This window comes from Protopterus annectens, chromosome 3.part0 (genome assembly GCF_019279795.1).
Source record: "Protopterus annectens isolate FY-2018-M chromosome 3.part0, PAN1.0, whole genome shotgun sequence".
NCBI classification, from domain to species: domain Eukaryota; kingdom Metazoa; phylum Chordata; order Ceratodontiformes; family Protopteridae; genus Protopterus; species Protopterus annectens.
This window is the reverse complement of record NC_056731.1, coordinates 1,691,591,753-1,691,614,882: the sequence shown is the minus strand read 5'-3', so window position 1 is coordinate 1,691,614,882 and position 23,130 is coordinate 1,691,591,753. Positions and strand designations below refer to the sequence as shown.

Below are 23,130 nucleotides of genomic sequence, written 5' to 3'. Positions count from 1 at the left end.
ATTGCCAAGGTTGCAGGTGTATAAACCTTTTTTCCCCATCTATCCAGTGCTCTTGAATCTCTGTCAGAGGGGGTGGGAATTTTTGCTGTTGAGGCTTTAACTCCCTTTGGACCCTGTGAAATAGTTTCAGGATCAGCAGCAGGGTTTCTAAATAAATATTTGTGAGAGTCCGGGACCCTGTAATATCTGTCAGGCTTGCTGGGAGCCAGAGGTAAGGAATCAGGGGTCAAACTTGACTCCGAAAACACATCATCCACAATGTCTAAAACAAGGGGTATGGCTAAAGTCCTGTGCTGAGGGAGAAGGAAATCCCTGAGCCTCTTTTTAGATTCTGAGAAATCTTGACTCTCCCAGTGAAAATGCTCCCTCAAAGTATGCAAGGTTTCTCCAAATGAATAATCCTTAGGAGGTGATGCAGATGGTATAGACTCCTCTGCATCAGAATCCTCATAGGGAGGTATAGATAATTCCTGATCAGAAAAGGAATCAGAAGAAATAGAAACCTGATCTGAAGTTTCATAGTCAGTGTCTTGCCTAGGCCTCTCATCTGGAGGGGGATGGGAACCCCTGATCAAGGTAATTAAGTCTTCAGCCATTTTGATCATCTGGTTTTAGGCATAAAGGCCTGTGCACGTGGCTCATGCGTCATTTTTTTAGTTTTAGAAGTTGCTTTTGTCTTTGGTTTTGCAGATGTCGTCGGTTTGATATAAAAATGTTGAGGCCTGAATACACCCTCAGAATCCGGTACCTGCTTAGCGGCTCCGGACCCATCCGAGGGAGATACATCAGTGGGTCCAATACTTTGAGCATCTCGTGGCATGCCAGACTCCACATGGGTATCGGTAGGGGCTTGCAACTCGAAAGTAGCTGGTATCAGGGGCTGCGAAAGCACCTCACCGAGTACCGGCGAATCGGCGACTGGCTTAGGAGAAGCTTTGTCATCGGTTTTGGACCTCGACTGCCTCTCTCTGTCCTTTTCTTTGCGCTTTTTATGTACTCCGGAAGTCGGATTGCTATCAGACGACATTTCTGGGTAGTTAAATCTGTTTCCAAAATACTTTGAGGCAAAAATATATCAACGCTTAATAGTGCGTTGGTTAAATCTAGCACAAAACCGACAGCCAGGCATGTTGTGATCAGGGCCTAGGCAAGGAATAGTGTATAAATGGAAATCCTTATGAGGTACTTGCTTCCCACAAGTAATACAATTATTAATTTTTCTGACATCGGTATGGAGCAAGAAAAAAGTTTCCCCAGTGGGGTACTTAGCTTTAATGAAGACTTCGGTTCTGAAACTCAAACTCGGATATTTCAGGAGTCGGCCGACCGGCACTTGCGAAATGCTTCTGCTTCGGGCACCGCGCGGCAAGAAAGACTAAAGAAAATGGCGTCGGCTGCTAGTTTTATACCCCTGACGACCTGACGTCATGGAAGAGGAGACAGCGACCGACGGAGGACCCAAGACTTTGGAATTCAGGCCGCCTGAGGGCAACTTGCCAGCAGATTATCCAAATGCAATGACTGCAACAGTGAAACATGAAGAACATGCGTGCCTTGTAGATATGAAACATCTCAGGCACTCAGTATCTGGGTATAGGGATACAGGTGTCCAGAAACACCAGCCCAGGTGCACTGCTGACAGTCATCAACAGCAGACAAAGACTGCAACAGGAATTCAAGAACTACCATGTCATCTGTCCACAAGTGTTACTGCACAATGAGATCTGTGAAAAACAACAATTACATTCAGGTTGTGCAGCAAGGCAACCTGTTCACCAAGGCTATGCATGCAGTTGTGAACAGGTTGCATTAACAGACAGACAGACAGACAGACAGACAGACAGACACACACACACACACACACACACACACACACACACACACACACACACACACACACACACACACACCAAACATGTTAAGGTGTGTGTGTGTAGAGCTAAGCTCAGTATGGCAACTGTGAGTGCATGCATATCTACTTTGCAATGTGACAACTGTGTAACAGTATGCTAAGTGTATACAACGATGTATTTTGAGCACCCTTCAAAACAAAAACCACCATCACTATTCTGACAACACAACTGTACACATGAAAATAAACAATGGATAAGACTTACAAAGTCTACTACAGTGGAGCTCAAACAGCTGAATCTACTGAAAACTACAAAACAGTATCAGTTAAAAAATCTGTGATCATAACAAAAATAATAAACTTTACTACCCCTGACTCAAAAAACTAGTAAGCATGTTACCTATAACAATTGGTGTACTAGGATACAGCCACTCTGACTGCAACAATTATGCACGTATGTAAGTAGCCTCTTTGGGACTAACCAGCTTACTCTGAATCTGCAGTAGTTACAAACATTTCTACCCCCCCGTTTGAAGTTCTGACTGACCAGAGCTACTTCGGAGAAAGCCTTTCCCCCTACAGTTAATCCAAAGGTGGGTTTACTGACAGTAAGTGATCCCTACTCTTCAGACTAATGCAGATAACAAAAACATATGACATTATTGAATAGGAGCAGTTGATATTCTAAATGAAGTTTTAAAAGTGAAGGATGCTATAAGCAATATTGCTCTGGACAGGATAGGAAGTGAGATCACTTAAGGGAGAAGCAGTGATGTTCTCTGCAGCGAGAAATGGAACAGAGTTTGTTCAATGAAGTTTAAATTATGCTTCAGCTGAAAAGGAAACAGAGAGCAACAGTGGGAAGTGCATTTTCCAAGTTGTTAATAAGCTGGTGAATAAAGTACAGTTGTGTACACTTACCATAAATGTAGATGTTCAAGTGTATTCACAGTTGCAGTCATCACATTAGGGTTATCTGCTTGCAGTAGCCCTCAGTCGGCCTGATTATCAAAGTCTTGGGTCCTGCATCGGTTGCTCTCTCATCTTCCATGACGTCAGGTAGACAGGGGTATAAAGAATGCAGCCGGTGCCAGTACATCAGTTTTTCTTGCCCCAGATGACAGGTGCCCCCCTTAATGGGAAGCAATTAAATACATATACACAAGGTTATACCTCCAACAAAAAAGCAACTACACCAAAAAGCTTTTAAATATAGTAAATGAGAATAGAGGTATAGCCAAAAGAAGTCAGAGGGCTGGAGGGAGGGTAACCAAAACTGCAACAGTGAATAAACTCTAACATCTACATTTATGGTAATTGTACACAACTGTACTATGTTCTTCGTGTTTCACTGTTGCAGTCATCACATTTGGGTAGACTCCCAAAGATAAGGATGGGAAGAGGAATTTAAATAGCATTAGGACCAGCTATAAGGCCTTGCAAGACTGCAGTGGCAAAGCCAGCTATGGATTCAGAGAAAATTGGCAAATGGTAATGCTTGGTGAAAGTATGTACAGAACTCCAGGTAGCAGCTTCTAGGATATCTCTGGTAGGAACACCTCTGAGAAAGGCTGTAGAGGTAGATGCAGCCCTGGTAGAATGGGGTCTAATCCTCTGTGGGATAGGTTTTCCATGGTGCTTATAGCAGAAATTAATGCAATGGCCTATCCATTTAGAAATGGTTTGCTTTGAAATAGCCTTCCCCTCTGCCCCTGCAGCAAATGCCACCAGCAGTTGTTCAGATTTCCTTTGAGGTTTAGTCCTGTCCAAGTAAAATCTAAGTTGTCTGTGCACATCTAAGGAGTGCAGTATCCGTTCCCCTTTGTTCTGTGGATTAGAAAAGGAGGTTGGCAAATGAATGGATTGATTAAGAGCCACACTGGATACCACCTTGGGCATGAAGGAGGGATTAGTCCTGAGGGACACCCTGTCCACTTGAAAGATGATGAAAGGCTCCACTGCTGTAAGGGCCTGTAATTCAGATACCCTTCTTGCTGAAGTGATTGCTAAAAGGAAAGCTGTTTTCCAAGAAAGGAACTTTAACTCTGCAGTTGCAGCTGGCTCAAAAGGAGGAAGAGAGTTTTTCTAATACAAAGTTAAGGTCCCAGGCTGGAGTTGGGGTTCTCCTGGGTGGTCTTACGTTGTTGGCCCCTCTGAGGAACTGCCTGAGCAGTGGGTGAGAAAAGAGGGGTGGTTCTGTGGTGTAATGAGCTGAAATGGCTGAGGCTTGAATTTTGATGGAGGAAAAAGAAAGGCCCTTGTGAAGCATCTCAGTTAAGTATTGAAGAATCTGAAGTAAACTGGGCGCTGCTGTGGCCATCCCTCGAGTTTGGTTCCAAAAATAGAATCTTTTTCCATTTTTCAGCATAAGATTTTCTAGTACTAGGCCTGTTTGCCTCCAAAATGAAATCCAACACTTGTTTACTGAGGAATGGCAACGGAGAGATTAGGTAATTAGCCAGGCTGCCAGGTTCAGGGTTTGAAGCTGGGGGTGCAGAATCTGGCTCTCCTGCTGTGACAGCAGGGTAGGGGTCTGAGGCAGGTGCCATGGGGCTAGCTGTGACACACTGCACAAGAGGGGGTACCAGTGTTGGCAAGGCCAGTCTGGTGCAATCAGTATCATCCTTGATTTGTCCTGTTTGATCTTTAGAAGTACTTTGGAGAGGAGAGGCAGAGGAGGAAAGGCATAAACTGATAGATGTTTCCAGCTGAAGGACAGAGCATCCACTTTCCAAGCTTGTTTGTGGAGAGTCCTTGTGCAGAATTTGTCCAATTGATAGTTCTGGGGGGAGGCAAACGTGTCTATATCTGGGATCCCCCATTTGTTGATCAACATGTTGAAAGTCTTTGGTTCCAGTTTCCACTCGTGTGGGTCCATGAGATTTCTGCTTAGTTCATCTGCCAGTGTATTTAGTTTTCCTGGCAGGAATTGAACCTGCAGATGCACTTGGGAGCTCAAGGCTGTGTTCCACAGAGCCATGGCTACTCTGCAGAGGGGGTAAGAATGGGTACCCCGCCGCTTGCTTATGTACTACATAACAGTGGTGCTGTCCGTCTTTACCATTAATTGTCCTGAAAGAATGTGGTCCTTGAAGGCTGTCAGAGCATTCTGTACAGCTAACATTTCTTTTTGACTGATATGCAGGTGCATCTGACTTTGGTTCCATTTGCCCTGAATGCACTTCCCTGCCAGGTGAGCCCCCCATGCATAGTCTGATGCGTATGCTGTTAGGGTGGCAGGGGGTAGAGTGAATGGTAGTGCCTTGTTTTGGTGGCAGGCCTCTGCCCACCAAAGGAATTCTAACCGTAGGCAAGGTATGACAGGAATCATTGCTTCTAGAGCCTGAGAATGTTGACACCATAGGCTTTTTAGATACCACTGTAGTTTCCTCATATGCAGTCTTGCATATGGAATTAGAAGAATGCAGGAGGCCTTGAACCCCAAGGCTTGCAGTATTTGTCTTGCAGATAGCAGGGTTTTTGCGGCCACTAGTCTGAAGTAAGTTGTCAAATTAATTTGTTTCTCTGGCATGAGGAAAGCCATCTGGGAATTTGTGTTCAAGCTTGCTCCCAGGAATATAATTTGCTGACAGGGTACCAGATGTGATTTCTTTTTGTTTATGGTGTACCCCAGACAAGTTAACACCTTTTGTACAAATGCCAGATGAGTATGTCCTGGCTTTCTGCATGAATTAGACAATTGTCCAGGTATGGGTATATTTGAATATTTCTTTGCCTGCAAAATGCAATGACTGGAGCTAGGCACTTTGTGAATACCCTGGGTGCAGAAGATAAGCCAAAGGGCAGTGCAGAGAACTGATGTGCATGTAGCCTGCTTTGAAGCGTAGGTATCTTCTGCAAGATTCCCTGATTGGGATGTGCAGATAGGCTTCCTTTATATCCATTGTTGCCAACCAGGCATCCTTGCCTAGCATATGAAGTAACTGGTGAAGAGTTAGCATCTTGAATTTTGGAATCACCAAAAAGGTGTTTAAGGCAGAAAGGTCCAGGATAGGATGCCATGAGTTGTCTTTTTTTGGTACCAGGAAAAGTCTTGAGTAGAAACCTTGTCCCTTTTCCTCTTCTGGTACAGTTTGAATAGCCTTTATGCTTAAGAGAGAGGGTACTTGCTTTTGAGCCTCTGCCCACTGATTTGGAGGTAGATCTGGCCAACCGTTTGGGGTTAACGTGTGGAAGCGAAATCTGTATCCTTGGGAAATTATATTTAAAACCCATTTGTCCTGGGTAATGAGTTCCCAATTTTTTGCCTGCAGAGCAATCTTTCCCCCTAAAGGAGCAGTCAGTTGAGAAGGGCTTGGAAGTTTTAAAATTGAGACAGTTTACCATAGGGGGGAAGTCTTACTAACGCCCTGATTTGGAAGTGGGAGCCTTCCACTGCTTAGTCCTGTGCGTACCCTGGGACTGAAGCCTGGGTGTTGTGCTGGTCCTGGGTTTGGACTGAAGGCCTGGAAGCAGCAGGAAAGGACCAATTCTTAGAGGGTCAATGCCTACTAAATCTTGGAGGCTGTACTTGTAGGAAATCTTTAACAGTTTGCATAGATTTAGCTCTTTTCTCCATCTTTTTAAGAACTTCTGCTTTGTTGCCAAACAGACGGTCCTGATTTAAGGGAGCATCCAGCAATTTAGCTTTAACATGATCTGGCAAGGATTGCTCCTTAAGCCAAGCATGCCTTCTAAGTACAGACCCATTGACAGCAGCCCTGTAAGATGCCTCTAATGGATCAAAACTACATTGCAAAGTATGTTTTCCAACCTGTTCAGCAGGATGCATTAAATCCTGTAAATTCTTGTTTTCAGCACAATCAGGAATCTACATAATTTTCTGTTGAAGCAATCCAATAATATGCTGCTGATACTTCAACATATGAAACTGGTAATTTAAGGCCCTAATGGCCAAGGTCGCAGAAGTGTATACCTTCTTACCCCGTCTATCCAGTGCCCTGGAGTCTCTATCAGAGGGGGTAGGATTTTTGGCAGTAGTAGCCTTAATGCCCTTGGGTCCCTGTGAAATGGTCTTAAGATCCACAGTAGAATTTTTAAAAAGGAACTTGAGAGAGTAAGGAACCCTGTAATATCTACCAGGTTTTCTGGGAGCAGGAGGTAGAGAGTCAGGGGCCAAGCTAGAGTCTGAAAAGGCATCATCAACAATGTCTAGTACAGGAGGGATAGCTAAAGGCCTGTGCTGGGGCAGAAGTAAGAAATCCCTAAGCCTCTTTTTAGAATCAGAGGAATCCTGGCTTTCCCAACGAAAATGCTCCTTAAGAGTATGCAAGGTTTCACCAAAAGAGAAATCCTCGGGGGGGGGGGGGGGAGCAGAGGGAATAGAGTCCTCTGCATCAGAATCCTCATAAGTAGATAAGGGTAAATCCTGGTCATCAGAGGAAACAAAACTTTCAGAATCCTGGTCAGAAGTATCACAAGCAAATTTAGTCTTAGGTCTCTTAGAGGGGGAAGGTTGGCTTCCCCTGATTAAAGTAATAAGGTCTTCAGCCATTTTTATCATTTGTTTTTTAGGCATAGAGGCCTGGCCATGCGGTCTGGGCGTCAGTTTTCTAGGCATGGTTCTAGTTTTAGGCCTTGAAGAAGAAGATGGCATTGGTTTAATATGCAAGTCAGCAGGCCTGAATACACCCTCAGAAGCTGGTGCCTGCACAGCAGCTCCGGACCCATCCAAGGTACAGACATCCACAGATTCCACAGTTGAAGCATCTCACGGAATGCCGGACTCCGAATGGGTCTCAGTAGAGGCCTGCCAATCTGAATTGGTGGGTATCAGGGGCTGCGAAAGAGCCTGAGTACTGGTGAACTGGCTTAGGAGGAACGTCGTCTGCAGCTTTGGACCTAGGCGGCCTGTCTGTCTTTATCCTTGCATTTTTTCGGAATGTCGGTAGTCAGATGGCTTACCGAAGACATATCTGGATAACTGAACTGAGTACCAAAATATTTAGAAGCAAAAATATACCGAAGACGAATAGTTCTTTGCTTAAATATAGCACAAAACTGACAGCGAGGTATGTCGTGGTCTGGGCCTAGGCAAGGAATGCAGTATGAATTTAAATCTTTATGAGGTATTTGCTTTCAACAAGAAATGCAATTATTAACTTTTACTGACATCGGTTTAGAGCAAGAAAAGGTTTCCCCAATGGGGTACTTAACTTAGTTGAAGACTTCGGTTCTGAAACTCGAAAATGAAAATTTCAGGAGTCGGCTGACCGGCACTTGCGAACTGCTTCTGCTTCACGCACTGCATGGCAAGAAAGATTTGGGTAATGGCTTCGGCTGCATGCTTTATACCCCTGAGTACCTGACGTCACGGAAGATGAGACCGCAACCGACTCAGGACCCAAGACTTTGATAATCAAGCCGACTGAGGGCTACTGCAAGCAGATAACCCTAATGTGATGACTGCAACAGTGAAACACGAAGAACATCAGTTCTTTTAGACTCAAATGTCAGAAGGTCTGACAGTCTACGGCAAAGTTTAAGTTGGTAATTTACATTCTCGGTACCTAGCTTCACATGACCCTTCAGTAAGAGTGCTGGAGTAAAAATACTACCAAGATATCTAATGCTGTTGGGTTTAAAATTGGCTAGATAAAGCAGTCAACAAACTGCACAGCAAGGGCATCCATTTCGTTTATGGCAGTTTACTCTTTGGTGTTCACAGCTGATTTATCATACTGCAGCCAACACCAAAGACTGTAAGATCTTTTGTATACTCCTTGTGCAACCATGCAACTGACAGATATGTTTGCAAATGTCAGCAATAAATAATGAACGGTACAGCTCAAACCCCAATCCATGAGGCACACTCCTGTTAACATATTCTGTTATTAGACAGAGATTAACTATCAATTACTTATAGGTTCATAGGTTGGTACTGGGCTATCGGCCCGAAGGCCGATATTAGCCCAGCCACGTTGTGCAGTATTCACCGCCCCTTTAGTAGTTCCCTAGACCCTTGTACTAGCAGCTAGTACCCTTGGCCCCTATCTAGTAGTGCTGTTGGTGTGATCCCTGGTGTGAACGTTCTGTTACCCATTCACTCATCAAGGTTCCTCTTGAAGAGTGATAGTGAGGGGCTCTGTCTTATGTAGATCGGGACCCTGTTCCATAGTAAGGGAAGTCTCTGCGAAGGGAATATAGCCCTCCAGCATCTTCTATTCATTGTTGTGTTGAGGTTTATATCCCTAGAGCGTGTAGCTCGAGTAGATTTGGTTTTGCCAAGATGGAGCATGTTCAACAATTCTGGGTTGGACATGGCTCTGTACGTTAGACAGAGATCACCTCTGAGAAAGCCGTATGCAACAGAGAACAGTCTTAGCTTTTTCAATCGTGCTGCATAGGGCAACTGTTTGAGGCCAGTAATCCTCTTGGTTAGGTACCTCTGTGGTCTCTCCAGCTGCTGGAGATGTCTAGCCAGGTACATTCCAATTGGTGCATTGTACTCAATAACGGGTCTGATGAGGGAAGAGTAGAGGGGCACCATTACATCCTTAGATCTTGATGCGAACCCTTTCATGATCAGATGGGTCACACAGAAGGATTTTCTAACCACTTTGGCAACATGGTTATCAAAGGAAAGCCGATTATCTACTTGGGTCCCTAGATCCCTTAATTCTTCTTCAGATTTCAGGGGATTACCTCCTATGTTTTAGTTTGTGGGTACTCTTTTTTTCCAAAGCGGATTACTACGCATTATTTTGCATTTAGCTTGAAAGGAGAAATCCAACAGAAAGTACTGTTGTGTAAAATCTTTCCATAACAGTACATGTACTTCTCTTTACTGTTGCAGTATTTTTAACCATAGGGATCTCCTGTTAAGGATAGCCCAACGTCTGGCCAGTATACCAAAGTCTTAAGATCTTGAATGTGCCTTATGTCAGTTTCACTTCATAATCTCTAATTACTGAAATCCTGAATTTCAATAACCCGAGACTATAAAGTCGAACCATTCACAATACCAAAATCCACAATCCCGAAGCACACAATCACGAACATACATACACCATACGTCACATAACACATGCACCATTCCACCCACAGCACACAAACCACACAACCCTACACTACATACAAAGGGGGGGGGGCAAGACCCAATACACCCCCCATGTGGGGGGCTGCACCCCCCACACACCCCCTACTTATATATACCAACTCCGAGGTCACACATAACAAAAAAAAAAAAAAAAAAAAAAAAACACACACACCATCCTCCATTCACTTGCACACAAATACACATCACACACACACAAACATCAACAAATCTAACACTCACACTTACACCTCCCTACCCTTACCCACACATACAACGTACAAAAACACACACAAACACTCACCTGCAATCTCAAGCACCATAACACTACACTCAACGTACCGGAAATGCATAAGCGCGGATTCGAGATATTCAAATTCTCTCTTATGCACTTTCAGCATTCTGGTTTTCGCCTTCATGGTCTCGGTTACTGAAATTTGGGATTTCAGTAATTCGAAATTATGAAGTGTAACTGCCTTGCATCACACGTATGCACCCCTTACAGGACACAGAGCATAAATGCAATGTATGGACACAGTTACTCAGAACTTCGTTGCTGCCAAGCTGAACATCATCATCACTCATTGGTCTTAACGGCCTTTGTTTTGCTGAATACCTAACAGTTAGATAAGTGGCCAATTGGGATCTTTTTTCTTCTTACTGTTGGTCTTGTTTTCGTTTGGTTTCCTACAGTTTATGCTATCGAAGAAGGGAAAATGTCAGTGTGGGGGGCAGATTCCCCAATGGACGGTCATGAACAGTGCCGGTTTTGTTAGGATGATTCCCACGACCATACCTCCTATAGTATTTGTAAGGTATTTGGGCCCAAGACTCTTAGAAGTTGGTGGTCTTCCTGGGCATCTATCTCAAGAACCAGTGGCTTAAACAGTTAGCCCAGGGCAGCAGGGTGGAGTTGATTAACCCCAAGGCAACACCGTTAAGCAAGAAGGCCAAGAAGTCTCAGCCAGATTCTTTGGTTGTCTAGCCTACACTGGATGTCTCTCTAGAAGTGGGTGACAGCTGTGTATGCCACCTGGTGTCAATGGCAGATTCCTGTGCCTTGACCACGTCAGAGGCTGGCATGGATCCTTCATTTTGCATGTCCTCTAAGGCTTTGCAGGTGTTTGCTCCAGACAACAAGGAGGAACTGTGGTTGGTTCTCAGACGGCCCTAGACGGATTCCGCAGATTCTGCTCAAGGAAGAGATACCAAGCACTTTTAATGAATCTCTCCAGGGGTTGGAACTTCCAGCATTCGTTAAGGCTGACGTTTTTCCAAAAAGAAAGGGAAGACTAAATAATCTTCTGTACATCCCAAGGACCCTCAAAGGGAATGGCAGGAGTTTACTCAGGGCCTGTTTAATGCCTTAATGGCCCAGAGGCCTCCCCCTAGGGGTTTCTGGGCCTACGCCACCTAAGACTTCAATTCCCTATAAAAGGCCTAAGGTACTGGACTCCTTGGATGAGGATTTGGAGTCTGATAAGGGGTCATTGTCTTACTCTTCTCCTTTGGATTATGGCTCTGAGGAAGAGGAATCCATTAGCCAGTGGTCTTTTGGGGACACAGTAGCCAGAATTATGGAATACTTTAACTGGTATTCTTCTCAGGTGTCTGACATCCAGAAAAGGTATTATGAGTTGGTTCAGGTGGACATGCCTAAACCCCATATGTTGGCTGCCTTGTTAGACACCTTTATACCCATCTCTAAGACTCATGATTCTCAGCCCCTTGGCTCCTAAGAAGCCTGACAGGTTCTATAATGTTCCTGAGGACTCTCAATTCCTGTTTAAGTGTCTTGCTGATCCTGTTCTGGTGTCTCCTCGGACAACCCTTCTAATTTTTTTCCCTCTACTAACCTCCTTCCTTTGAATAAGGATAGTATGGCTATGGAGTGGATTAAACGGAAGGTCTATACTGCTGCCACCTTGGCCTTTAGGGCCATTAATTACCAGATCCACATGACCAGATATGCTCTGGCCTTCATTGCTCAGGCTTATCAGGTTATTTCTGATCCCACTGATTCTGAAGGAAAGTCCTCTGCTCTACTTTGGGTTCTACCTTTCAGGTGGCTTGCCACTCTATCAAGTGCAGCTATGATGCTGCTGATGCTTTTTCCAGAGGTGTTGCTTTTGGGTCTGTCATGAGGTGTTATTCTTGGCTTCGTCTGCAGTCACTGCCTGAAGACATTAAGGCCAAGTTGCTGGAAGATCCTTTGGATAATAAAAAATCTCTTTGGGACTGCTGCTGCTATGTTTAAGTCTGTGCAAGAAAAGGCAGAGCTTTGCAGGACCTTAAACATATTTGTGTGTCCCATATCCCTAAGGTCTTGGGCTCTGTTCACTATCCATTCAAGGTTACTTTATGGTGTGGAAGACTCCTCACCTTTTTCTTGGATTGTTCAACCTCCTTGAGAGCAGCTTCCCAGTTTTGCAGTGGTTGTTGGGTCCCTGGTGGACCAAGGAACTATTCAGCCTGTTCCTTCTTCTCAAGTAGGAAAGGGATTCTATTCCAGAATGTTCCTGGTTCCTCAAAAGAAAGGCAGTTGGAGGCCTATTTTGGATCTCCCCTTACTCAACACTATTCTTAAGGTTCCTCCCCTTTGGATGTGTTCTCTTCAAACCCTGTTTCCTCTGTTGATGCCCCAGACTTTTCTGGTGTCCTTAAATCTGAAGACTGCTTAACTTCTTATTTCTATTTACCCTCTTTTCATGAAGTTTTTATGTTCTTTGTTTCTTCCTCTCATCAGCTCTCTGCTTTGCCCTTTGAGATCTCTACTGCCCCAGGGTATTCAAAAAATGCTTTGTTCTTGTAATTGCCTTTTGCAGGCTCCAAGGCATTCAGATTTTTCCTCAACTAGATGACCTGCTGCTTCATGTTCCGGCTCCCAGTTATCTGCTACAAGCCTTTGCAGTTCACCACCTCTCTTCTTCAAAGTCTGGGGTTAACTATCAACTTCCAAAAGTCTCCTTCCCAAGAGAATTTGTATCTGGGTTGCAGGATTCAGACACTGCCAATGTTGGCCTCTCTTCCACCTTCAAAGGTTTTGTCCTTGACAGTTTCCTTTCAATCTCTTCTTCATCTGACTGCCTTTCCATCCAGAAAGTTTCTTTCAGCCAAAGGATTCATAGCTTCTTCTATTCCAAGGCTCCCTCTTTCCAGACTGCATATCAAAAAGCTTCAATGGTAACTCAAAGTCAGTTTTGCTTCAGCATTACCACCTTCTGGATTTCAGAGAGTCTCTCCTTCCTTGTTTAAAGAGGGAATTTGAGTACTGGATTAAGCAACTCATCCTTAACCCAGGCCTGACCTTTCACCCACTGGTTCCTTCCCAAGAGCTGTTCACCCACCCTTCAGACATGGGATGGGGCTTCCTGTGGTCACCCCCCACTGATAAAAAGTCAGACCATATCAACATCAAGGAGATGAGAGCTCTGATTCTGGCTCTTCCGGCTTTTCACTCCATGCTGTTTCCAGGCCCTCTGAAGGTTTACAAAGGCACCACCACAGTGATGAGGTATGTCAACAACCAGGTGGACACAAAATCTTACCTTCTTTGGAGACTGGCTCTACAGACCTGGGATCTGGTTATTAGTTATAAACTAACTCTTCAGGCAGTACATATTCCTTCAGATCAAAATCTAGTGTCAGACTATCTGAACAGGTCCAAAATACGGGCTCACGAATGGATGCTCCACAGAGACATGTTTCTGGACAAAGTCTGTTGGTGGGGTACTCGTGAGGTAGAGCTTCCTGCATCCCCTCTGAACAGGCAGCTCCCATTTTTCTGTTCCAGAGAGCCAGGCTTCTAGCATGGAAGACAAGATGCCCCTTCTTTCCCTTGGAAGGGGATGTTTCTCTCTGCTTTCCCTCCTGTTCCTCTACTTCCAAAAGTCCTGCAGACAATTCAGCTGAACTCCCCAAAAATCTTGCTAGTGACTCCCTTTTGGCCAAAACAATACTGGCTCCTCCTTTTAATACATCTTCCCAGGGGCAATCACCACAAGTTAGCTCATGGGTTGGGCCTCCTCATGCAGGACAAGGGATTACTCATTCATCCTCACTTGTCCACACTTCAACTGACTCTGTGGGTGATAGGGTTTTGATCCTTTTTAGACACCTCTTTTCTGAGGATGTGCGTAGGGTTTTACAGGAGACAAGAAAACCTGCAACCAGAAAGGCTTATGTCCAAATGGAAGAGATTTTCTGTCTGGTGCCATGATTGCAGCCAGAACCCTTTTTCAGTGGGGGGTCCCTCTGGTTCTCCCCTATTTGTGTGAGCTGCTCCAGGCTGGTTTGGCCTATTTCTTTTGTGAAGGCCGATTTCTCAGCCCTTTCTGCCCGTCTGCCCTTGAATCCCCTTTTCAGGTCAAAATTTCTTAAAGGTGTCCTGCATCTTAGCCCCCCCACCCCACCCCAAGGAAGCCTATTCCTCCCCCAGTGGGCCTTAATTGTGTTTTGGAAAAAATGACGTAGGCTCCTTTTGAGCCAACAGTTTCAGCTTCTCTCCAACATTAACTGGAAGATTGTACTGTTACTTGCTCTTACTTCTGCTTGGAGGGTTTCTGAGCTTCAGACCATTATGGCCATTTCTCCTTTTTTTGTTTTTTCACAGAGACAGGGTATCTCTTCATTCTAATCCCTTCTTTTATGCCCAAAGTTGTCAATGAATTGTCCTTAAATCCGGCAGTACAACTCTCTTCCTTTTTTCCTTCTTCACAGTCTGCTAATGAGAGGGTCCTGCAAATGTTGGATTTACACAGACAGCTCGGGTATGATTTGGATAAAACTAAGAGAATTCCTAAGTCTGACCGACTCTCTGCATCTTTTCATCCAAGCAAATCTTCTCCTCCTGGATATCTAACACCATATCCTTTTGTTATTCTGTTCATGGCCAGTGTCTGTCTTCAGTTACAGCTAATCCCACCAGGGCTGTTTCTTCAGGTGCTCACCAATTCTACCCTTGAAGCTGCAACTCCTTAGTGCATACTTTTACTAAGCATTATACACTGGATTTGGTTTCTAGAGCCAGAACAGGTTCTGCTAGGGCCATTCTGCGTGATTTTTCTGAGGGCTGCTCCCAGCCTTCCACCTCCCACTCCTTTTCTTGATCTTTTAAACTCTCCCCAAGGTGACAAACACTGCAACAGGGATATAAAGGGCACAGTACAGTTATGTAAAATCTTAATGTAACAGTAGATGCTCATCTCTTCACTGCTGCAGTATTTGGTCCCTCCCTCCATTCCCCTTTTTCTTTGGGATTCTGATTTGGTTACCCTCCTGGACGAGTGCCCACCTTTTCCTTCTGCATTTTCTCCACTTGGATGTGCAAGTCTCCTTTTGTCCTTTGGAAACTGTTCTTTACTGGGAAAATTCAGTTCTGGGTAAAAGTTTTGGTATACTGGCTGGACTTTGGGGTAGCCTTAGCAGGAGATCCCTATGGTTAAGAATACTGCAACAGTGATGTACAAGGACATCTTTATATCCTTTTCAGAGGACCCTCAACATCCAAGACTTCTGACTGGCAAGTAGGAAGGAATAATTCATGTATTCAAATACCCTTCCTCAAATCCTTAAAGATGACGCACAACAGAAGGCTCTTTTTCCCCAGTCAGAAATGATCGGGTCTATATTATGATGTCGACAGGGCTGTTCATCGAACGCCCTTACATCGACACATATCTACCGAAATACCAAAACTTTGAACGTCCACAAAAGCTATTTTTTTCCCCAGGGAATCACTGGGCCAACAATAAACAAAGCAAACTGTCAGCCACTATGAAGGGGGGGGGGCTTCGTCCCCACACCCCCCTACCTAAATATACCAACACCGAGATCGCACTACAGTGGATGAAAGGGCAAATTCCCAACAACGGTCAAGCAATCCCCCCCCCCCCCGGGAATAAATTTGCTTACATAGCCTTTAGGAGTTTTGGTACTTTAGTGGATATGTGTCAACGAAAGGGTGTTCGATGAACAGCCCTTTTGAAAAGGTAATACAGACCCAAATGATCAAGTTGGCAACAATATTAAACAGCAATCATGGTGTTCTACCCTTTTTCTAAAGCTGTGCTGTACATGAGAGGAGACCACATCTACACACAAGCTTTTCTGGAAGTTCAGCAAGTAGGAAAGAGGTGTGCTCAATAAGCAGAGAATAAGTAACTGAGGGTATGAAAGGATGTGGCAGTGCCCTGCAGGCCAATGTGATATTAAACATGTATGTTAGAGGGTAGGCTACTATAGGTCATGCCATCCACAGGAAACACAGGTAAAAGAAAAATGTAGCATAAACGAGGACTTTGGTTACTGTGTTCCTAACCATTCGGAAAGACAATGGCAGTAAAAAGATGATTTGCTAGCCCTTCTGGCATTGAGGAATAAAGCTTCAAGTTTGATTAGTGGCTTAGGTACTTGCTGGAGCTGGCAGAGGGAAGAAGTAGTAATGAGGATAAGCCAGCTAAGCCCCTCTTTAGGGGGAGAGTATGGGGAGCATGTCTACAGTACAAAGTCTTGCAGAAGAATCCGTGGTGGAGACCAGAGACCACACAGGACCACCTGCTTCCAGTGGAGCAGGGCAGTCTTGAAGGACTAACTCACCTGCAGAAGTGTGAATTCCCCCATTGACACCAGTTAAATGCCAAATCCTACAATAGCACGTTACCAGGCATGAGTTAAGAGACTAGGCCTAAATGATGGCCCTCTTGGTCAACCTTATCCTCAGTGAAGAGGTAAAGAATGGTCCATTTGGTTGAGAGAGAGAGAGAGAAAAAAAAAGGATAATTCTGGTCTGAATATTTAGAAGGGTGATAAGACTAAGATTCCAATGATAATGTATGATCTTTGATTTTACTGTTCAAGATGTCAGGGATCTTAATGAATCTGGTGCTGTATTTAGTGACTGAGACCCTCAAGGAAGCTGTTCACCATTGTCCATTAGTTTGGTACCATATAGTTTATGTGAAACAACTGACGAACCTTGGAAACCAATGTGAAAATTGGATATTGCTGTCAACTGGACTTTGATAGTCAAAGAAGGCAACTCTTCAAAGTAAAGTTGGGCTAACAAATCAAGAATATCATGAATCAAATAACAGAAGGGATTAATGTCATTTTGTAATGCCCAGGGAATGAATCTTTTTTGTAGATGGTTTATGAGCAGAAAGAAGTGTGTGTCAGACTGGAGAGGAGAGCATAGGTGGTCTGGCTATTAACTGAATTGGAGAAGCCAGGCCGTCAGCCTGAGATTGGGTATATCTGGGTGAATCATGCCCATCGGGTGAGAGAGGTCATCTAAAGTTGGATCCAGAATACATGGTTGGTGATGTAAGAGAGGCCTGAAGAAGGGGAACCAAATCTGTCAAGGCCGATATGGTACAATGAGGATTACTTTGCTTTTCAACCTGGCCGCTTTCTGCAATATTTTCAGGGTTAACGGATTCGGGGCGGGGGGGCATAAAGGAGACCAGGGGGACAACTGTGAAGAACAGCATCTCTCGGTGCCTCCCCGCCTGGGAGGAATCAGGGCAAAGTAGTTGCTGCACTTGTTTAGGGGAGAGGTGAAAAGATTGCTGCAAGGCTGACCCCATTGACACAATATCCTTTATGTCACATTCTGACTGAGGAACCATTCATGGGGTAAAAGAGAGCATCTGCTCAGCTTGTCTGCAATCACAATGGATTTCCCAGAAAATGCATTGCCATGAGAAAGCGGTTGGATGACATTTCCCATTGCCACATTCAGAGCATCTCAACACAAGGGGTAGTATCTGGTTCTCCCTGTTTTGTTGATGTACCAGACTACTGACATGTCTGAATAAACTGCAATTGTTCCTAAGGGAAGAGGCATTTTGGAAAACATGCAATGGTAAAAGCACTACTCTCATTTCTAGGAAGTTGATATGCAAGTTAGTCTCTGTGGGAGACCAAGTGGCTTGGACTGTTTTGCCCAGAAAATGCCCCCCCCCCCCCAACCTGGGTGGGATGAGTCTGTGGTCACTGTGGCCTTGGGCTGGGGGGAAAACAAACCAGCGACCTTGTAGTATCTGATCCGATTGAATCCACCATTTGAGGTCTTTTTTGCAAATACTGGTTATCTTTACTTGAGTTGGCAAGGATTGTTGAAGGATAGACAATTGTGCTGATAACAGCCATTGTAGAATTCTCATATGAAATCTGGCCAGCGGAACTAGCTTTACTGCTGCTGCCATGGATCTTAAAGTCTGAAAAACCAGCAGAGCAGAGATTTTGCTACTGCAGATTATTCTTGTGACTTGCAACCTGATCTTGAAGGGGGGAGTGAAGCTATTGTCTTTTTCGTGTTGAAAATTGCTCCAAAGTTTAAACTTCAAGTGGGTTCTAGATAGGATTTTTCAAAGTTTAGAATTAACTCTATGTAAACACTACTGGAGAATGTAGTCTCTTGCCTTCAATAGTTGATGCCTGGTCGGAGCGGAAATTATTCAGCTGTATAGATACAGAAACACCTGGAATCCACGCAGTCTCAAGTGAGGTGCCACTACTGCCATGCACTTAGTAAACACCCTGGGGGCTGTGGTGAGACCAAAGGGCAGTACTCTGAACTAATGATGACTGGCTCCCAGCCAGAAGTGCAAGTACCTCCTGGATTGTTTGTTCATCTTTATGTGATAATGCGCATCCTGAAGGTCTAACGAGCACATCCAGTCCTCCTCCTACAGAAGAAGAATGGACTGAACTGGACCATCCAGAACTTGTTTCAAACTGATTTGCTCAAGTTGCTACGATCCAAGATTGGTCTCCAGTCCCCTGTTTTCTTTGGCACTAAAAAGAATCTTGAGTAAGTTCTGGATCCACTCTGATCTGGTGGGACCTCTTGGATGACTCATTTTTCTAGCAGCTTTTGTATCTGAATAGCTGTTTGTTCCCTCTGACTGGGTGGAACATCTAGGATTTTTCAAGCATTGGGGAGAAGGAAAAAGGGTATAATATATCCTCTGGAAATCATCCTCTACCATCCCAGGTATCCAATGCTATTTCCAGCCAGGCTCCCTGGTGCAGGGGCAGTTGACCCCTGATTGCCTTCAGAGTAGGGCAATCGGACCTCCATTTAGGAGTGCTGGAAGGGCATGCCAAAGAAAGATTCTCTGGATCCTTGGTTCTGTGGGCCTCCTCTGCCTCAAGGCTGGTGTCTACCATTGGAGTTCCCCCTCTGCCGCTGGGGGAACTACTTCCACGTGTGTCTTGAAAAGACCCTTGGGGTTTTCCTGAACCACATTTTCCCCACAGCTTTGCTGATTCCTGGAGAAGAATGTCTGCGGAGTGGGGAAATGCACACCCACTGCAGATAGGGTCTTCCCATCTCTCTCACAACTGGACAATGTATCTCTTACTTTAGGGCCAAATAAGGACATGCCGTCAAATGGAGTACTGATGAAAGTATACTTGAAAGGCTCCACAAAGTCACACAAGTGCATCCAAGCATGCCTCCTGATAGCAATGCCTGAAACCCATTGCTCTATTCATTCTTTCAGCTACATGTCAAATGAACATCATGGAAGAGTTAGAAATAGATTAGCTGGAGGGTAGCCTGTACTTCCTCAGATACGGATCCTGAGAGGGACCTGAAAGCTCTTTAATCAGATCCCTCTGTAAACTACTGAAGTGTGTCAGGTAGTTCAGGGAACATAAGGAGAAGGTCACAAAAACACAGACATGCTTCCCAAGCCTATCCATCACCCAAGACTCCTTGTTTGGGGGATGGATAGAGGAACTTTCCTCAGCTGGTTCCTTCTTTGTGGCCGCCACCACGACCATGGCATCCACAGGCACATCTTTTGTCCAAAATTGTTTGTCCTCAGAAACAGTAATAATTTTGTCTGGTCTCCAAGGAATTGGCTCAACGGTGTCAGGCGCCTGCCATGCTCGCGAAGAGATCAACTCAATGAGCTCGTCAGTGGGCGGAGTCACTCAGGAGGTAGATGGGCAGGTACCAAAACCCTCCAGGGACATTGACCCCTCAGATGAAGGTTTGTTGGGCTTCTAATCACCTCTCCATTTTAGAATTCCCACATCGCCAAAGGAAACACAGTCAGGATGTGACCTTGGGGACTCTCTGCCCTTACTGAACTTTGTCTTTGGTGATGGATTGCTCCAGGGAATCAAAGTGTTTCCTCTTGCACAACTTCTTAGGGACCTCCTTAGCAGAATGCTCTGGGGAGGTATCAGAAGAAACGGGAATGCCCTGCTGGGAAGCCTGGGGTTTCGGTACTTGCTGTTCCTATGGAGAAAACGGTTGACACTCTATGCAGAGAAGATAAGGTTGGGTGCTGAGGATCCAAGGGGGTAAGGACGGTCTGAGCTGCTGAAGCAGACATGGTTCTCTCCAAAACCTCAAAGGCTGAGCTCCCCCTGAGAGGGGCAGGACTCCAGACCAGAGGGGGTGAGCCTCCAGATCCTAATTCCTCCCTGCTCAGAGGAAAATCCGCCTGAGGCAGAAGCCGGAACCCAGCTTACCCAACAGAAGTCCCCAGGTGCAGGGATGGCTCAGAAAACGTCAAAGTCAATCCCAAAACCTCAGAGTCAACTAGACAGCTACGGCTCTGAGAAGTCTCTGGCTCCGCCTGAACCAAAGAACTCACAGCAAATGACTGAGTCAGGCAGCTCCGATCCAAGAACTCTGAAGCTTCTAAAGAAGTCAGAGGAGGATGTAAAGGAGGGTTAATTGATGTACAGAACTCCCGGCCTGAATGAGTAGGAGCTGAGGAAATCTTTGGCATACTCTGTGCCCACAGAATCTTTCTCACCAGTCTCTCCACATCTTCACCAGTCAAACTCCTAGAAAAATGGGTAGAAATCAGAAAAGGTGATTTAGACCTTTCCTGAAAGGGAGAAAACACTCTCAATGGAACCAGGTCTTGTGAAAGTGAGTATTGGATTCTTGGTACAGCAGACAGGGTTGAAGTCAAATCAATAGGTGTCTGATCTGGTGAAGACTTGGTCTTGTCCGAAGTCAGATCCAAAGAAGTGGATAGATTGAAAGTAAGGACAAAAAACATATGGGATCCAAGGAGGTTGTTAGATCCGAATGCTTGGGTCTTTAACTGACGGATCCGACAGATAAGTTGGAGCTGACATAAGCCTCTTTTCTGATTTTTCAGAAGTTTTTGATGAAGAACAGGAAGGCCTAGATGATGCTGATTTGTCCTTTTATCAGAGGGGGAAGCTCCAGATAATGCCTTACTGAATGCTGATGGAAGACTACCTTTAAGAATCAACTTCTTCTTGCATTCAACCACAGCTCCATGGTTGAATGTGTGGCATACAGAGCAAACTTCTTGGAGATGAAGGGATCCCAAACAATAGAAACATAAGGCATGTGAGTAAAAACACAGCATTTTCCGGTGACATTTTCAACACTTTTTGAAGCCAGATGAACCTTTCTCTTGCCATACTGAATAGAGGAAAAGTTAAGCAAAAAAAAAAATATATATATATATCTATATATATATATCTATATATATATATATATATATATATATATATATATACACACACACACACACACACACAAGGATAGAATTTTTTTTATTTTTTTTTTTATTATTTATTTTTTTTTATTTATTTTTAAGAGAAAAGGAAATAAATGGGGGATACTAACAATGGTAAGAGAATACACTATGTGTAAAGGAAAGGAATACTAATGATAGTTTTCAGAGGTACTTTCATACGAAAAGAAGGAAATAGCAAGAAAACAGTCGCTAGGCAAGGGATACAAGCCAAGCATAAACAGAGAAAACGCATAACAAGAAGTTATGTACTCACCATAACGTTCGATTTATGTAGTCCATCTCGCCTCGCATTCTTACCCGTGGGTTCGGAGCAGAATATCGGCTCCGACTCGGCAGATTTTTCTAGCTTGAAGTCTTTCATTGGCTGGCCTAAGCAGGTATCCCATAGTGCACTGCTCCATATCCCCAGACCTAGTTTGCTGCAAAACTCAGTTGTACCCCATGCACACATCACAACTCTGTAGATAAACAACCTAACCTCCAAATCCTCCAGGAAGGGAGAAGGTGGGGGGTAAGTAAGAATGTGAGGCGAGATGGACTACATACATCGAACGTTATGGTGAGTACATAACTTCTTGCTGTTATGTAGTCCTATCTCGCCTACATTCTTACCCGTGGGACAGTGTCCCTAGCATCGACATCCTGGGTGGCTCATAGGAAAATACTCCTGAGAACTGTGGAGCCAAAGGACGACCTGCCCCTGGAAACCATGTCTAATTTGTAATGAGAAACAAATGTGTGAGGAGAAGCCCAAGTAGCTACAGCACATATACCATCCATTGACAATCTGGCTTGATAGGCCGTAGATGTAGAGACAGCACGGGTAGAGTGAGCCTTGACCGGAAATGGCAGATCTTTACCTCCTGCTTGGTAGACGAAAGAGATACAACTAGATATCCACCTAGATAAGGTGACCTTGGAGACCGGGGACCCCATTCTGTTTTCTGAAAAAAAACCAAAAAATTGATCAGACTTCCGGATATCTTTTGTTCGGTGCAGATAGAAGCGTAATTGTCTGTGTACATCCAACTGATGAAATCTAAATTCTGCCTTGTTCGAAAAGTGAGGAAAGAACACAGGCAACTCAATGGATTGATTAAGATTAGACAAAGAAGCCACTTTTGGAAGGAACAAAGGGTTTGGTCTAAGAGAGACCCTGTCCTTATGGAAGATTAAGTATGAAGGTTTGATGGAGAGGGTTGAATTTCTGAAACTCGCCTTGCTGATGTGATTGCTGTTAAGAAGGCTGTTTTCCAGGTCAAGCATTTCAATTCGCAGGTAGCTGCAGGCTCGAAAGGTGGTAAAGTAAGGGCTTGTAGAACAAAATTGAGATCCCAGGCCATGATTGGTTCGGACACCTGGGGACGGAGCAACAGAGTACCCTTCAGGAACGCTTTGCATAGTCTATGAGCCATGGGACTAGGCTCATTCGCTACATGAAAATTAGAGATCGCTGCCAATTGAACTTTGATGGTAGCTGATGCGGAACCCTGATGGAAAAGCATAGACAAAAACTCTAAGACTGAAGCGATTGGGGCTGTGTAAGGATCAATGCCTCGGGTATGTGCCCAGATGGAAAACCTCTTCCATTTACTAGAATAAATCTTTCTAGTGGATGGTTTATGAGAGGACGATAGCATATGAACTACTTCTGGTGAGAAATTATGAAGCCTAAC

At 44.6% G+C, this 23,130-nt stretch overlaps 1 protein-coding gene across 1 annotated transcript in view; it reads right to left on the bottom strand.

Moving 5' to 3' along the window:
* EIF3E (eukaryotic translation initiation factor 3 subunit E) overlaps positions 1 to 23,130 on the bottom strand; it is a gene marked incomplete in the record, with an annotated part of 1,040,336 nt that overhangs the window by 513,690 nt on the left and 503,516 nt on the right.